This window comes from Cherax quadricarinatus, chromosome 58, assembly GCF_038502225.1.
Source record: "Cherax quadricarinatus isolate ZL_2023a chromosome 58, ASM3850222v1, whole genome shotgun sequence".
NCBI lineage: Eukaryota > Metazoa > Arthropoda > Malacostraca > Decapoda > Parastacidae > Cherax > Cherax quadricarinatus.
This window is the reverse complement of record NC_091349.1, coordinates 21,543,816-21,559,708: the sequence shown is the minus strand read 5'-3', so window position 1 is coordinate 21,559,708 and position 15,893 is coordinate 21,543,816.

Genomic DNA, 15,893 nt, shown 5'->3' with positions numbered 1-15,893 from the left:
CACAGGAGATTAGTGCTGAAGCTGGAGGACTAAGTGCATATAACGGGAAGGGCACTTCAATGGATCAAAGAATACCTGACAGGGGGGCAACAACGAGTCATGGTACGTGATGAGGTATCACAGTGGGCACCTGTGACGAGCGGGGTCCCACAGGGGTCAGTCCTAGGACCAGTGCTATTTTTGATATATATGAAAGAAATGATGGAAAGGATAGTCTCTGAAGTGTCCCTGTTTGCAGATAATGTGAAGTTAATGAGAAGAATTAAATCAGATGAGGATCAGGCAGGACTACAAAGAGACCTGGACAAGCTAGACACGTGGTCCAGCAACTGGCTTCTCGAATTCAACCCTGCCAAATGCAGAGTCATGAAGACTGGAGAAGGGCAAAGAAGACCGCAGACAGAGTATAGGCTAGGTGGACAGAGACTGCAAACCTCACTCAAAGAGAAAGATCTTGGGGTGGCCATAACACCGAGCACGTCTCCAGAGACACATATCAACCGGATAACTGCTGCAGCATATGGGCGCCTGACAAACCTGAGAATAGGGGTCCGATACCTTAGTAAGGACTCGGTCAAGACACTGTGCACCGTGTACGTGAGGCCCATACTGGAGTATGCAGTATCAGTTTGGAACCCACACCTGGTCAAGCGTATCAAGAAATTAGAGAAAGTAGAAAGGGTTGCAACAATCCTAGTTCCGGAGCTCAGGGGAATGTCCTACGAAGAAAGGTTGAGGGAAATCTGACTGACGACACTGAAGGACAGAAGGGTCAGGGGAGAAAAGATAACGGCATATAAAATACTGCGTGGAATAGATAAGGTGGACAGAGACAGGATGTACCAGAGAGGGGACACAGAAACAAGGGGTCACAATTGGAAGTTGAAGACTCAGACGAGTCACAGGGATGTTAGGAAGTATTTCTTCAATCATAGAGTCGTCAGGAAGTGGAATAGCCTAGCAAGTGGTGTAGTGGTGGCAGGAACCATACATTCCTTTAAGACGAGGTATGACAAAGCTCAGGAAGCAGAGAGAGAAAGGACCTAGTAGCGATCAGTGAAGAGGCGGGGCCAGGAGCTGAGTCTCGACCTCTGCAATCACAATTAGGTGAGTACAATTAGGTGAGTACACACACACACACATACTGGAGTATGAAGCACCTGTTTGGAACCCACCCTTGATCAAGCACGTCAAGAAATTAGAAAAAGTGCGAAGGTTTGCAACAAGGTTAGTTCTAGAGCTAATGGGAATGTCCTACGAAGAAAGGTTAAGAGAAATCGGCCTGGCGACACTGGAGGACAGGAGGATTAGGAGAGACATGATAACGACATACAAAATACTGAGGAATTGACAAGGTGGACAAAGACAAGATATTCCAATGAATGGACACAGCAACAAGGGGACACAGTTGGAAGTTGAAGACAGATGAATCACAGGGATGTTAGGAAGTATTTCTTCAGCCACAGAGTAGTCAGGAAGTGGAATAGTTTGGGAAGCGATGTAGTGGAGGCAGGAACCATACATAGCTTTAAGATGAGGTATGATAAAGCTCATGGAGCAGGTAGAGAGAGGACTTAGTAGCGACCATTGAAGCGGTGTGGCCAAGAGCTTGAACTCGACCCCAGCAACCTCAACTAGGTGAGAACTAGGTGAGTACACACACACTCATACACCAGAACACACAATCCCACCTTCTACTTTTCACACCGACATATAGTAACACACACACTCACACACACACACACACACACACACACACGCACACACACACACACACACACACACACACACACACACACACACACACACACACACACACACACACACACACATACATCAGCCTACCAAGCAGGGCTGAGGAATGAAGGGGAAGAACAGGTGGGTGCAGGTGGAGATGGGAATAGGTCAAATGCAGCAACATGAACATGCCACCAAGAGCTACAGGAAAAAAACATTGGAGAAAATGGCCATGTACAGACAGGAACCAGAGTCACAGAAGGAAAGGGAATGGGAGGGCAAAGTCAGTGTTTATTTATGGGCTGCAGGAGAGCCAGGGTAGGACACACACTGACAGGCAGCTGGCAGAAAGGAAGAAGATTGAGATCATCACAGAAGTAGGTGAAGAGGACATGTCCGAGATTGTAAATTTTCAGAGAATAGGTTGGTATTTGAAGGGGAGAAAATGACCGATGCAAGAGGGTGTTCCTAGACCGAAACAGAGCTCAAACAGAACGACAGCAGCTGAGGGTAAGGACACAAAAGTGAAAGTAGCTAGGAGGAGAGAAAATGACATAATCAGCAGAGAACACCCAAAGCAGGACAGAGCAACAAGAGCAAGCACACACAGAACCATCCCCAGAACCCCACAACCAAACATGCTATCCCAACACAAACCACAATCCACACCCACAGCTCCCACCCAACACTCAGCTATAGCATCCCACAGTACACTGCCAGGTCTTCCACCTTCACAGACCACCCAGAACACAGAGTTAGAGAGGAAACTGAAGGTATGGTACACAAACACTGATGGAATAACAAATAAGAGGGAGTAGTGGCAGAAAAGAATCAAAGAGGTATCATCAGACATCATAGCTCCCACAGAAACCAAGCTCACAGGTATGATAATAGATGTCATCTTTCTAACGGGATATCAGATCCTGAGAAAAGACAGAGTGAACAGAGATAAGATAAGATAAGATAAGATTTCGTTCGGATTTTTAACCCCGGGGGGTTAACCACCCAGGATAACCCAAGAAAGTCAGTGCGTCATCGAGGACTGTCTAACTTATTTCCATTGGGGTCCTTAATCTTGTCCCCCAGGATGCGACCCAGGTACCTATTTGCTGCTAGGTGAACAGGACAATAGGTGTAAGGAAACGTGTCGAAATGTTTCCACCCGCCGGGAATCGAACCCGGGCCCTCCGTGTGTGAAGCGGGAGCTTTAGCCACCAGGCCACCAGGAGTGGCACTGCTGGTCAAGAACCAATGGATTTTTGATGAGCTGGAGAGAGGAGACATTGGAGAAACTAGGGATTACATAATAGGGACGCTTCAGTCGAGAGGTCCCAAGATGGTAATTGCAGTGATATATAACCCACCACAGAACAGCAGGAGGCCAAGGCAAGAGTATGATGAGACTAATAGAGCGATGGTTGACAAACTGGCTGAAGTGGCAAGAAGGGCTCATGTGAGCCACAAGGAAATTGATTGGGAGAACTTGGAGCCACATGAGGGCCAAGAAACGTGAAGGGCTTAGATGATGGAGGTGGTACAGGAAAACATCATGTATCAACAGGTAAGGGACACTACAAGAGAGAGAGGAGAGGACGAACCAGCGAGACTGGACCTAGTATTCACCTTGAGTAGTGCAGATATTGAGGAAATCACATATGAAAGACACCATGGGGCCAGCAAACATGTGGTTTTAAGTTTTGAATACACAGTAGAGTTACAAGTGGAGGGGGGAGAAGGAAGAGCCGGACGAATAGAGCCAAACTACAAGAAGGGTGACTATGCAGGAATGAAGAACTTCCTGAACGGGGTTCAGTGGGGCAGAGAACTGGCAGGGAAGTCAGCAAACAAGATGATGGAATACTTGACAACAATTTGCAAGGAAGCTGAGGAGAGGTTTGCACCCAAGGGTAACAGGAATAATAAAAAAGCCAGGATGAGCCCGTGGTTCACCAAAAGGTGCAGAGAGGACGAAACCAAGTGTGCTAGGGAATGGAAGAAGTATAGAGGGCAAAGGACTCAGGAGAATAAGGAGAGCAGTCATAGAGCCAGAAATGAATATGCACAGATAAAAAGAGAGGCCCAAAGACAATATGAAAATGACATAGCAGCAAAAGCCAAATCTGACCTGAAACTGTTGTACAGCCACATCAGGAGGAGAACAACAGTCAAAGACCAGGTAATCAGGCTAAGGAAGGAAAGGAGGAAAATGTGTGAGGAACTCAACATGAGATACAAAGAAGTGTTCACTGAGGAGACAGAAGGGGCTCCAGAAAGACAGAGAGGTAGGGTACACCAGCAAGTGTTGTACACAATACATATAACCTAGGAAGAAGTGAAGAGGCTACTGAGCGAGCTAGGCACCTCCAAGGCGATGGGGCCGGATAACATCTCTCCATGGATCCTGAGAGAGGGAGCAGAAGCACTATGTTTACCCCTAACAACAATATTAAACACATCTATTGAAACAAGGAATTACCTGAGGTATGGAAGACAGCAAATGGGGTCCCAATTTTTAAAAGAGGAGGCAGACAAGAAGCACTAAACTATAGACCAGTGTCAATGACATGTATAGTATGCAAAGTCATGGAGAAGATTATCAGGAGAAGAGTGGTGGAACACCTAGAAAGAAATAAGCTTATCACCAACAACCAACATGGTTTCAGGGATGGGAAATCCTGTGCCACAAACCTACTGGTGTTCTATGACAGGGTGACAGCAGTAAGACAAGAGAGAGAGAGAGAGAGAGAGAGAGAGAGAGAGAGAGAGAGAGAGAGAGAGAGAGAGAGAGAGAGAGAGAGAGAGAGAGAGAGAGAGAGAGATAGGTGGGTAGATTACGTTTTCTTGAACTGTAAGGAGGTGTTTGACACAGTTCCACACAAGAGGTTAGTGCAAAAACTGGAGGAGCAGGCAGGGATAACAGGGAAGGCACTACAATGGATCAGGGAATATCTGTCAGGAAGGCAGCAGCAAGTCATGGTATGAGGTGAGGTGTCAGAGTGGGCGCCTGTGACGAGTGGGGTTCCACAGGGGTAAGTCCTAGCACCGGTGCTGTCTCTGGTATTCGTGAACGACATGAGGGAAGGAAGAGACTCCAAAGTATCCCTGTTGCAGATGATGTGGTCCAGGAAGAAGTACAAAGGGATCTGAACAGGCTGCAGGCCTGGTCCAGCAATTGTCTCCTGGAGCTCAACCCCACCAAGTGCAAAGTAATGAAGATTGGGGAAGGGCAAAGAAGACCACAGACGGAGTACAGTCTAGGGGGTCAGAGACTACATACCTCACTCAAGGAAAATGATCTTGGGGTGAGTATAACACCAGGCACATCTCCTGATGTGCACATCAACCAAATAACTACTGCATCATATGGGCGCCTAGCAAACCTCAGCACATCTTTCCAACTTCTTAATAAGGAATCGTTCAGGACCCTGTACATCGTGTACGTTAGGCCCATATTGGAGTATGCAGCACCAGTTTGGAACCCACATCTAGCCAAGCACGTAAAGAAACTAGAGGAAGTACAAAGGTTTGCAACAAAACTAGTCCCAGAGCTAAGGGGTATGCCCTACGAGGAGAGGTTAAGGGAAATCGACCTGACAACACTGGAGGATAGGAGAGATAGGGGGGACATGATAACGACATAAAATACTGAGAGGAATTGATGGGAAATCCTGTGCCACAAACCTACTGGAGTTCTATGACAGGGTGACAGCAGTAAGACAAGAGAGAGAGAGAGAGAGAGAGAGAGAGAGAGAGAGAGAGAGAGAGAGAGAGATAGGTGGGTAGATTACATTTTCTTGAACTGTAAGGTGTTTGACACAGTTCCACACAAGAGGTTAGTGCAAAAACTGGAGGAGCAGGCAGGGTGAACAGGTGAGCAGGTGAACAGAGACAGATTATTATTATTATAATCAAGGGGAAGCGCTAAACCCGTAGGATTATACAGCGCCCGGGGGGGGATGTGGAAGGCATTCAGGCTTAATTCGGGGAACTGGAGCACAGATCCAATTCCCTAAATCAAGAGCCCCTCACCAACATCAAGGAACCTTCCATGAGGGGGAACAGAGACAGAGATGGGGCATAGTTGGAAGTTGAAGACACAGACGATTCACAGGGATGTCAGGAAGTATTTCTTCAGTTGCAGAGTAGTCAGTAAGTGGAATAGTTTGGGAAGCGATGTAGTCGAGGCAGGATCTATTCATAGCTTTAAGCAGAGGTATGATAAAGCTCATGGTTCAGGGAGAGTGACCCAGTAGCAGCCAGTGAAGAGGCCATGAGCTATGACTCGACCCCTGGAACCACAACTAGGTGAGTACAACTTGGTGAGTACACACACACACACACACATACACACTCACCCCCTGCACCCTTCCCCCACCTATTTCCCACTCCTTCCCCTGATCCCCCCCCTCTCTCTCTCACCCTCCTTCTCTCCATCCTCTCCCTCTTTCCCCCTCTCCCTCTTCTATTCCCTCTCCCCCTTTGCTTCTCCCTCCTCCTCCTCTCTCCCCATATCCCCCACTAATTCCCTCCCACCCCTCTCTCATTTCGCCACTCTCCAGCTTCCTCCTCTCCCTTCCTTCGCTCCCCCGACACACTCCGACGAACACACCACAAAACAAACACACAGAATTACATACGCTTTTCATTCTGTGGCAACCAAAACAAAAAAAATGCGTTGCCAGAGAGCAGGAAGGAAAACCAGGGGACTGGAGGATGAGTCTGCAAAGGAGGATTGGACAGCAGAGCTCATGAAAAGGGAACATGTGTGGGGAAAGAAGCTTGAAGAGCTAAGCATGAAAATGAAGGAGAGGATGGATGTAGAAAGAAAGAAGTGGGAGATGCAAGTCACAGCAGTAGATGCTAAGATACAGAGATTAGAAGAGGAATTGGAAAATCTGAAACAGCCTAAAGAACGAAAGAAAAATTTGGGAATGACATCAGAGACTGCTACCTCAGTCATAAACAAGGGGACTGTAGGGAACGATGGAGTGAATATGTATGCAGAGACCCTATCAGACCATTGCAGAGCCCTAGAAAAAGAATCACATCATGAGCAATATAGGGGACTGTAAAAAATGAAAGAGCTAAACTATTTGTGGAGGGCCTAACAGACCACAACAGAGCCCAGGGAAAGCTGAGAATGAAAATGACAGGCCACTGGGCCTAAGGACAACAAATAGTGAAGAAACTGAAGACAGGAAAGCTGCAATGGAGGAAATTAAATTGAATGAGTGGATACACAAGGATACGCAGTGGGAGAATGAAAGGGACAGGTCAGTCTTTGTTCATGGACTTCTGGAAGTTGAAGGGGAAACTTATGAAGCAAGAAGACAAGGAGAGAAAAAAGCGATCAAAAGCATCATAAAAGCAATAGGAGATGACATGACCAAGCTGGCAAATTTTCGGAGAATAGGGGGAGGTTTGCAAGAAGAAAAACCTGGCCAGTCAAAGTGACTTTCAAGGCAGAATCGACTGGAAACAGGATCCTGCAGGAGTACCAAAAGGTGTATCTTGGCTTCAATAGAACATGAGAAGAAAGGCAGAAACTGAAAGAGATGGTACAAAGATGAAAGGAGGAAAGAGAGGTGAAGATGAAGATAGACAAGAGAACCCAGACTCAGGAGAAAGATCAATTACATCCTACCTCACAACCACCTACAGAATCCCCTCAAACAGGACAACCCCAAAGCAGCCAAACATTCTAACCCAAAACACACATGCCATATCCAATGCCCCTACCCAACTCATTACAAACTCAACCCTCACAGCAACCACCCATAGTTCCTTATCATGTCTTCCACTTTCCCAACTCCAGCGTACTCCCCAGACCACAGTTTCAGAAAAGAAGCTGAAGGTTTGGTATACAAATGCAGACGGAATAACAAATAAGTGTGAGGAGTGGCATGAAAGAATCAAGGAGCCATCCCCAGACATAATAGAACTCACAGAAACGAAACTCACCAGGACACAATCTTTCCACCCGGATATCAAATCCTAAGGAAAGATAGAGGAAGGAGAGGGGGAGGAGGAGTTGCACTTTTCAATAAAAACTCGTGAGGATTTGAGGAAATGAAAGGAATGGATGGAATGTGCGAAAGGGACTACTTAGTAGGAACAATCCATTCTGAAGGTCATAAGGTGGTAATTGCCAAAGAACAGCAGGAGGCCAAGAGAAGAATACGATGAGAGCAACAGAGCAATGGGTGACATACTAACCGAGGTGGCCAGAAGAGTACGGTCTACTTGGCCAAAGACTACAAACCTCACTCACGGAAAAAAATCTTAGGGTGAATATAATACCGAGCACATCTCCAGAGGGACACATTAATCAGATAACTGCTGCAGCATATGGACATCTGGCAAACCTAAGCATAGCGTTCTGATACCTCAATAAGTAATCGTTCAAGAATCCGTACATCATATACGTCAGGCCCATACTGGAGTATGTAGCACCAGTTTGGAATCCACACCTGGTCAAGCACGTCAAGAAATTAAAAAAAGTCCAAAGATTTGCAACAAGACTAGTCCCAGAGCTAAGAGAATTGTCCTACGAAGGAAGGTTAAGGGAAATTGGCTTGACGACACTGTAGGACAAGAGGGTCAGTGAAGACATGATAACGACATATGAAATACTGCACGGAATAGACGAGGGTCACAATTGGATGTTGAAGACTCAGATGAGTCAAAGTGATGTTAAGAAGTATTTCTTCAGTAGTGGAGTTGTCATGAAGTGGAATAGCCTAGAAACTGATGTAGTGGAGGTGGGAACCATACATAGTTTAAAGATGAGGTTTGATAAAGCTCATGGAGCACGGAGAGAGAGAGGACCTAGTAGCAACCAGTGAAGAGGTGGGGCCAGGAGCTATGAATCGACCCTTGCAACCACAAATAGGAGAGTACAAATAGACGAGTATACACACACACACACACACACACACACACACACACACACACACACACACACACACACACACACACACACACACACACGTCACCATAGTTGCTGATCCACAGCCGAGTTGGGTACTCCAAGCAGAAGAGTATACCAATTAGTAATTCCACAGTCACTAGTGAATGTAGCTCTACAGCTAGTTCACGATGCACCAGGTGTTGCACACCCTGGTATGGATCGTTCTGTGAAACAAGCTAGAGTGAAATACTTTTGGCCACGTATGGCAACTGACATTTCCGAGTATGTTAAGAAATGTAGAGGATGGGTGGAGCATAAAGGAAATATCAGTGGTCCTAATCCAATCCAGGTGTATCCAACTACTAGCGAACCATGTGTGTTTTGGTAGACCATTTCACCAGATATTGTGAGTTAGTTCCTATTGCAGATAAGACTGCCGAGACAGTAGCTAAAGCGTTTAAAGAACGCATTATCTGCAGGTATACCACCCCTAAGTCCCTAGCAACAGATAAAGAAGATGAATTCTGTAACGAGATGCTTGAAAATTTGTGTACCTTGTACAAGATCTCTAAATCAACCATTGTTCCCCATCATCCTGCGAGTAATGGTTTGGCAGTAAGAACAAATAAGAAAGTACTTGATGTTTTGAGAGCCACTATCAACCCCAATAGTGAAACTTGGGATGAAGTTATACTGGATGTTCAATGTGCTATAAATTCTACTTACAATGCTTCCGTAGGTGACACTCCACATTATGCATTGTACGGTGTAGACAAGCGTTTGCCTTATGAGTTGTTATATTCCACTCCGAAACCCAATTATAACCCTGATGATTTCATAGCAACTCGCACAAGCATAGCTCAAAGTGTTTTTAGAAGAATCCGTGAAACACTTCATAAATCAACAGCAGAATTTACTAGAGTAACTAATAGCCGTGCTAAGCTGACCAAAGTTAAAGTGGATTCGAGGGTTATGCTGACTAATTTCAACAAAACATCCACAATGCCTAAGCTCGATCAAAAGTTTGTTGGCCCTTATCGAGTAGTTGAACATATCAATGGCAATAAGTATAAGGTTAGAGAAATTAGTACTGGTCAGTATAAGGAATCGCATTTAGATCATATGAAATTAGTATGCGATGTCGAGGATGATATTTCTACACAGACTAATGTGTCAGTTGCTGATAATCCACCTGACTCTGTACCCTCTACCTCTAATACTCAGTCAGATTATCAACCCGAATGTCGTTATTCTTTGCGTACACGGCAAGTAATGAGAAACCCCAAGTATCTTTTGTAGATACTTGATCAGATCAAGGTATGTGTTACCCATTGCAGAAGAATTCGATCCACCCAAAGATGATAACCATTCTGCATATGTAAATCTTACCCTCGCAGAGTTGGATTTAAATGTCCATAGCCTGTATAATTAGATGTCCAAGATGAATGAGGTTGTCAACTGTGTGTTTTGTTATTAGCTGATCAGTTTTTTCAGAAATTTTTTTTTTTGTGTTCACGTTCCCTCCAAATTCTGAAATCAGCAGTAATGATCAGTGCGTGCCAGATCTGCCTTTGCTGTTAAGTTACTTTCACCTTTCTAAATATATATTTATTCTTCCTAAGAATCTGTAGAGTGCATGAATACAGATCGGTCGATCAATTCCATCCTTTATTATACCATGATTTATTCTTATAATTCGTAATGCATTACGTTAACACCCATTATGTTTACATCCATTACGATACCATCCATTAGTTCTAAGTTACATATGTCGTTCCCATTGTATAGAATCAGCCCAGACCCACCTGCCTGTTCAGCCTATAGCATAGTATTGTATGTCGAGACGACATACGTAACATAACCGAGCTGTCAGCATAGTTGCTGTTCCCCTGTATATGTATATGTTATCTGAGTATCATATATTACCATCCATATGTTTTACATACATGACCCCTTGCTAGGCCCAATGACTAGTTTGTGTGACGTCACGTGATGCCGCATGAGTGCGTGGGATGTGCTGCATCGGCCTCACTTCCCCGTAGGCCTAGCAGGCGACAGGACAGGCAGTTTGGGCTCTCCTTGTCACAGTCTGCAATATAAGTGTTATACACACTTGTGTTTAACTTCAACCATTAAATCTCCATGAGCCCCTCACAACACACACACACACAAACACACACACACACACACACACACACACACACACACACACACACACACACACACACACACACACACACATACACACACACACACACAAACCAGTGGGGTTTTGAGAAAATGGAAGGAATGGACAGCACGGGCGAAAGGGACTACTTAGTAGGAACAATCTGAGGGACATACGGTGATAATTGCAGTAATGTACAACCCACCACAGAACTGCAGGAGGCCAAGAGAAGAATACGATGAGAGCAACAGAGCAATGGTCGACACACTAGCCGAGGTGGCCAGAAGAGCACACATCGGGGGGAACAAAGTTACTAGTTATGGGTGATTTCAATCACAAGGAGATTGGCTGGGAAAACCTGGAGCCCCATGGGGGTCCCAAAACATGAAGAGCCAAGATGATGGATGTGGTTCTGGAAAACCTCATGCATCAACATGTTAGAGACACCACCAGAGAGAGAGGTGAGGATGATCCAGCAAGACTGGACCTTGTATTCACCTTGAGTAGTTTGGACATCAAGGATATCATGTATGAAAGGCCCCTAGGAGCTAGTGATCATGTGGTTCTGTGCTTTGACTACATAGTCGAGCTCCAAGTGGAGAGAGTAGCAGGAATAGGATGGGAAAAACCAAACTACAAAAGGGGAACTACTCAGGCATGAGGAACTTTCTGCAAGGCATTCAGTGGGAGAGGGAACTGACAGGAAAACCAGTACAAGAAATGATGGATTATGTGGCAACAAAATGCAAAGAGGCAGAGGAAAGGTTTGTTCCCAAGGGAAACAGAAATAATGGGAAGAACAGAACGAGTCCTTGGTTCACCCAAAAGTGTAGGGAGGCAAAAACTAGGTGTACTAGAGAATGGAAAAGGTACAGAAGACAGAGAACTTAGGAAAATAAAGAGATTAGCCAAAGAGCCAGAAACGAATATGCACAGATAAGAAGGGAGGCTCAACGAAAATATGAAAATGACATAGCATCGAAAGTCAAGTCTCACCCGAAGCTGTTGTATAGCCACATCAGGAGGAAAACAACAGTCAAGGAACAGGTAATCAGACTGAGGAAGGGTGATGGGAAGTTCACAAGAAACAACCAAGAGGTATGTGAGGACCTCAACACGAGATTTAAAGAAGTATTTACAGCGGAAACCAGTAGGATTCCAGGAAATCAGAACAGGGGGCAACACCAACAAGTGCTGGATGAGGTACACATAACCAAGGAGGAGGTAAAGAAGCTGCTATGTGAACTTGACACCTCAAAGACAGTGGGACCAGACAACATCTCTCCATGGGTCCGTAGAGAGGGAGCAAGGATGCTGTGTGTGCCATTAACAAAGATCTTCAACACATCCATTGAAACTGGACAACTCCCTGATTTATGGAAGATGGCAAATGTAGTCCCAATTTTTAAAAAGGGAGACAGACATGAGGCATTAAACTACAGACCTTTGTCACTAACGTGTATAGTATGCAAAGTCATGGAGAAGATCGTCAGGAGGAGAGTGGTGGAGCACCTGGAAAGAAACAAGTGTATAATTGACAACCAGCACGGGTTCAGGGAAGGAAAATCCTGTCACAAACCTACTGGAGTTTTATGACAAGGTGACAGAAGTAAGACAAGAGAGAGAGGGGTGGATCGACTGCACTGTTTTGGACTGCAAGAAGACCTTCGACACAGTTCCTCACAAGAGGTTACTGTAAAAGCTAGAGGATCAGGCACACATAACAGAAAAGGCACTGCAGTGGATCAGAGAATACCTGACAGGGAGGCAACAACGAGTCATGGTACGTGACGAGGTGTCAGAGTGGGCGCCTGTGACAAGCAGGGTTCCACAGGGGTCAGTCCTAGGACCTGTGCTGTTTTTGTTATATGTGAATGACATAACGGAAGGGATAGACTCAGAAGTGTCCTTGTTTGCAAATGATGTGAAGTTAATGAGTTTAACACTGCCAAATGCAAAGTCATGAAGATTGGGGAAGGGCAAAGAAGACCGCAGACACAATATAGTTTAGATGGTCAAAGACTGCAAACCTCACTCAAGGAAAAAGATCTGGGGGTGAGTATAACACCGAGCATATCTCCTGAGGCGCACATCAATCAGATAACTGCTGCACCATACAGGCGTCTGGCAAACCTACAGATAGCGTTTCGATACCTCAGTAAGGAATCGTTCTAGACTCTGTATACCATTTACGTCAGGCCCATACTGGAGTATGCAGCACCAGTTTGGAACCCACACCTGGTCAAGCACATCAAGAAATTAGAGAAAGTGCAAAGGTTTGCAACAAGACTAGTCCCAGAGCTACGGGGATTGTCCTATGAAGAAAGGTTGAGGGAAGTCGGCCTGACGACACTGGAGGACAGGAGGGTCAGGGGAGACATGATAACGACATATAAAATACTGTGCAGAATAGAGAAGGTGGACAAAGACAGGATGTTCCAGAGATGGGACACAGAAACGAGAGGTCACAATTGGAAGTTGAAGACTCAGATGAATCAAAGGGATGTTAGGAAGTATTTCTTCAGTTATAGAGTAGTCAGGCCTTGGAATAGCCTAGAAAGTGATGTAGTGGCGGCGGGAACCATACATAGTTTTAAGGCGAGGTTTGATAAAGCTCATTGAGCAGGGAGAGAGAGGACCTAATAGCAATCAGTGAAGAGGCAGTATAACCAGTTTGTTTGGTGTTCTGGTAGCGGGGAGTAAATGATACGTCTTCGGAGGCTTCTTACTTTATTGTTAAGTCATGGTGGATACACAGGCTTGTGTGGGTTGCCCATGGCCCAGGAGGGGCCATGCCCACAAGGGAGAGAGGAGTGAACACTTCTTGACTGAGTGAAGGGTGTTGCCAGAGTGAGAGTGAGGCAAGGGCAGGCAGGCTGGCGTGCCCACCGAGAGGCCTGGCTAAAGAGGGCAGCACCTTAGTGCCACAAAATATGAGCTAAGTTGGCAGACAGCATGAGCTGTCTGTGCAGACAGAACAGGCTGTCTACATACGCTCGGCCACCTACCGCGCGTCATCCCGACGCAACAATACTGGTGGTAAAAGAAACTCGGTCTCTCTCTCATAGGAACAGGGCACAGAACACAAAATAAAAACATATATATACATATGGACATGGAAAAAAAAACTTCCTACAGGGAGGGAAGAAAAAAACATGAGGGGTGTGCTAAACATCATGGTCAAAGGCTGTGAGCATCGAAGGGCATCACTGCACGCCTTCCTGCATCTGGACAGATACTGCAACACGCGAGACATTGCTGTGGCTGAGCTGTGACATAACAGGGTACGGTCTCCTCTGGAACGGTGAAGCAGTCATCGTAGGAGTTGCTGCAGGTTTTCACTCAACCTGGGGCACGACATGCTGGTGCCCTTGAGTGAGGCGTTGACAAAACTCGGCAACTGGGCAGGACTTCTGGCAAGTGACTCAGGAGGACACTTCTCGACTGGTACTGTCCCTGGGATGTCACTGCCGGCAAGCGTGGAGTGAGTTGTGGCAGAGACGACTGGGCGAAACACCTGGGAGTCATGACATCATACACCAGACTGCAGTGAGAGAGCTAGCAGTCAAAGTAACATCTTCTTTGTGCAGGCTGCTCACTGAAGCTTGTGACACGAGGCTGACACAGTGCCTGCCGACAGGGCTAACTGCGGCTTGACGAGTGTCATTCTGTCGGCAGTTGGAGTTACAGCAGAGGTTAGTCTAAGCATCCCCAGACTTGTTTCTCTACATATAACTGCACTCTGAAGGTCTGGAGGTGAAGTGAAACAAATCTCAATGGGAATCGTAGCAGGTACGATTCTGCAGAACATCACGAGCGACGAGCATAAGAGCTTTCTGTACAAGGGGGCTCATACGCTCAGGGGCTGACTGATAAAAGCCATCAAACACACTGGTCACATCGGGTGACTTAGCACAGTGGTGCTACTCAGGTCTGGCTCAGACCTCACTGGACACACGGAAACTACACACACCCACGGTACATGTGGTACACTAACATGTAGAACACTGACTGAGAGGAATTAATTAACACATGACATATATCTTCTCTCAATCTTCTCGACAATACTGAAATAATTACTAGAAACACTAGATGTGACATCATGTGATGTTGCACGGTGAAGTCAGCAGCACTGTGATGTCAGCAGACATCTCGAGGTGACGTCAGGTAGACATCATGACGTCATGAAGTCGGGCAGCATCGTCGGTGACGACAATGTGATGCGGGCAGCAGACCACAGCATGTGGCCTGGGACATCTAGTAACTCATGTGGCTTGTAGATCCATGTGACATTGCCCACACCCAACGTGGCATCGGGATCCATGTGGCATCATGATCTACGTAGCATGCTGATCCACGTAGCTTCGAGTGACCTCGGGCACTCAGACACACAGCTCTGTCAATGAATTCACATGGAAAACAGCGGAAACACAGGAGAGGGAATGGGCAGTGGTGAGTGGTGTATGGTAGGCTGGTGAGGTGTGAGAGTACAGCAGGGTAAGGCAAGGAACGGCCACTTCCTCCTCTCCCACAAACATGAGGAGAAACTCACATTGGACACAGAAATCACCACAAAACTCACCTCTGGCTTGCTGAAACAGCTGTGCTGAGCTGAACAACAACAGCAACATACAAGTGACACTGAACACGTGCCTTGAGAAACAGCATGGGACGCTATAGCGTGGGGTCACTGGGACACCACTTACAATTCTCGAAGAAATTCGGCAAATTTCGGCTGGATCCTGCTTGTACCTGTGTCTGGATGCTGAAACGTGCAGACACGACATCAGGATAACTCGTTGAGAGATGGATGCTTCTTGTATAGGGTGATAAAGTGAAGATGACTTCATACCTTCCTTCCTCTCTCCGGGCAAACACAACTGCTGCGACCACCGTTTTCCACCAATGTGAACGGGTTTATTTGGTGTTCTGGTAGCGGGGAGTAAATGATACATCTTCGGAGGCTTCTCACCTTATTGTTAAGTCGTGGTGGGTACACAGGCTTGTGTGTTGTGCCCATGGCCCGGGAGGGCCATGCCCACGAGGGAGAGAGGAGTGAACACTTCTTGACTGAGTGAA